Source organism: Condylura cristata, unplaced genomic scaffold, assembly GCF_000260355.1.
Source record: "Condylura cristata isolate star-nosed mole 26May11 unplaced genomic scaffold, ConCri1.0 scaffold00020, whole genome shotgun sequence".
Lineage (NCBI taxonomy): Eukaryota > Metazoa > Chordata > Mammalia > Eulipotyphla > Talpidae > Condylura > Condylura cristata.
This window is the reverse complement of record NW_004567121.1, coordinates 19,286,328-19,289,485: the sequence shown is the minus strand read 5'-3', so window position 1 is coordinate 19,289,485 and position 3,158 is coordinate 19,286,328.

Sequence of the window (3,158 nt, the reverse complement as noted above, 5' to 3'; positions counted from 1 at the left end):
GGTCAGGAGAGGTCTGCCACGCCATGTGGATCTCCTCCAGAGCAGGCGGGAATCAAACTCATGCGGAAGCGACTTCAGCTTCTCAGTGCTGTGCTTTAACGCCCTGCGCCACCAGGGAAGGCCCTTAAGTTTATTTTTAATAAAAGTGTAACAGGGTGGTCCCTAGGAAAAAGGGAAGTTCCAGGTTCCCTGCCCCTCCCAGAAGGAGGGTGGAGCTGAGCAGAGAAAAAGGAGAGAAGAGAGGGAATGAGGCCAGATGGAGAAGGAGGAGACCTAAAGAAGCCACATGGAGCAGCATGTGATGAAGAAACCGTGCTTGTTTCCTGACCCTGGACTGGTTAAGGCAGATGTGGGTGAGATACCTGTAGGGAGGTGACTATGGCAATGTTTATATTGATTTTGATTTTGCTCTTTTGCTCTCAGATTTGTCTGGCCATAGACCCTTTTCCATGGGTCCCAGCCAGAAGGTGCTTTAGTCTAGTTGTGGGCTTTCAGGCCTGGCTGTGGGCCAATCCCTTTTGGGTTGACTTTTGCCCACGAGGGGATGGGTAACTTCAGGTGTTTGATTTAGAAGTTATATTCTTTGTGCTCCGTATTGTATATTCACTGTATTCAAGTCCCTTTTCATTAAAGTTTTATTTGTCTTGTTGCAGTGGATGGCAGAACCCACTTAGAGCAGGCAGGATTTTGGGGCTTCAGGGGTGTCTCTCCCCTGTCATATAACAGATTTTGTCCTATAACAAAAGTATTTTTATTTCATTTTCATCATATTGTTTTGTTTGTTGTTTTTACTTCACATACACTTTGCATAGAGCCCAATGCACAGGTACTGGATGTGCATTTTTTTTTTTTAACATACAAAATATGTTTATTGGGGTGGTTTCACATCCATTTGGATTTAGGATACTTTTAATGCTGCTTCTGAAGGAAGATCCTTTTGTAAGCCCTGCTTTTTCTCCTGTAGACTGGCAGAAGACAGTGTAGTAGTCAACACACAAAACTACCCTTTGTGCATGCAAAAGCAGGGGTGACTTTATAGCATTCTGAACATTTCACACTATGAAGTAGGAAATGAGGCTTTGCTTGTTCTATTTCTTCTCCTTTCCTTTTGCAGCAGTATACAGGAGCTCCTTTGCAAGGAGATGTGTTCTAGTTGGGAGTGATACAGGGTACCCCAATGTGAACTGGGTTGCCTGTCTGTGGGTCCTCACCCATGTGCTTAAGATTCAATTGTACTGCAGACACACACATAAAGGGTCAATAATGGGTTTACTTACAAAGAGAAAGGAAAAGGAACAACCCAGGGAAAGAGAGAGAGAGAGAGAAATACAAGTTAACTAGAGCGTCCTACCAGTTTCACTGACCTGGAACTCCAGTCATACACACACTGAAAGCTGATCAAGAGCCTAACCACCAGCCTCTGACCACAAGGTCAAGGCTATGGGGGGGGGGGGGGGAGTGAGGGAGAGAGAAATAGAGAAAGAGAAAGACAAGCCACGAACTCCCAGGCCAAGAGACTTGCCCCGCCCCGCCCCCCACCTCCCTTGCCCCAGCTCAGCTCCCCCCCACCTCCCTTGCCCCAGCTCAGCTCCACCCTCAGGTCCCAGAGTGCTTCTCACTGGTATGATGTAATTTGTAGTTCCATTATCTGGGGTGGAGGGGGTCGTGGCGGGGGTGGAGTCCATGAAACCTGTATCTGTTACAGGAGGTCATTACCACCAAAAAGGCTAGATTTTCAATTTCATGAAATTTGACAATGTACACCCCTGTCTCAATCCAGATGTGACACTTAGAAAGTTCCCCTGATTTCTATTAATAAGGTTAGATAGATATAACTATTTTGAACTTAAATTAATGGAACCATGCACTAGGCACTCTCTGTTTAGAGTCTTTTGTTCAATATGCCATTGAGGTTGCAAGATTCTCATCTATACTGTTTTATATATCAATACTTCATTTCTTTCTTAAAATTGTGGTAAAATATACTTAAAACAGGCCATTAAATCACTTTTGAGTCTACAGTTTGGTGGCATTAAATGCATTTATAGTGTTGTGTAAACATTTCCAGGACTTTGTCAACATCCCAAACTGAAATTCTGCACTCATTAAGCAAATCCTTACTCCTCTTTTCCCCACCCCCAACTTTGGTAACCACAATTCTACTACATTCTGTTTCTATGAATTTAGTTATTCTAGGTAACTTATATAAGTACAATATTTGTCCTTTTTTTTTTAAAAAAAGACTTATTTTATTTATGCATATAAGAACTGGGTTGTGGGTCAGAGGTACAGGAAACACCCTAGACAGAGTGGGGAACAGAACAGGCAGATTGACTGAAATACACTGCTGAGGGGAAGCAGCTGGCCAGATAGGGGAGCAGATGTCTGTTGTACCCTGTGGATTAGCTCCTGGCCAGGAATCAAACCCATGCTGCAGGGGCTGGTGACAGCTTTATAGTGCTGACTTTAACCCCTGCACCACCATGAGCCCCAATATTTATCTTTTTGTGTCTGAATTTTTACTTAGCATAATGTTTTCAAGTTTCATACATGTTGTTGAATGTATCAGTAACTTGTTCCTTTTTAGAGATGAATAATATTCTACTATATAACACATAAGACCAATGCATGAACACCCATCAGACTACCAGCAGATTTTCAAGAAAAACATTACAAGCATGAAAGGACTGAACAAAGATATTCAAAATACTTAAAAGAAAAAAGACTTCTAGCCCAGAATCCTTTACCCATCTGCAAAGTAGGATTTTAGTTAATGATGTTTTTAACCAGAATGGTGATATTTTAGCCACCACTTCTATTGTTATATCTGGAATTTATCAGGTGAATAGCAGGTACTTGTCTGAACAATTTATTACTTGAGCCACATTGCATCTGCATAAGGTTTATAACATTTAAAGGATTTGAATACAATCCAATATCACTTTATTCACATACTTAGTAGGTAATAGCTAAGAAAGGCAAATATTAAACTAATTTCTATCACCACACAATTTAGGTAAACAGAGCTCCCTAGGTTAAGAACCTGTTTTGAAATTAGTCAAAAGAGGTATAGCAGTAGATGGAGATGCAAACTGATTTTGTTGGCAAAAATTTAGGCTACAGAGGAATCATTTCTATTTGGCTACCACTTTTTTATT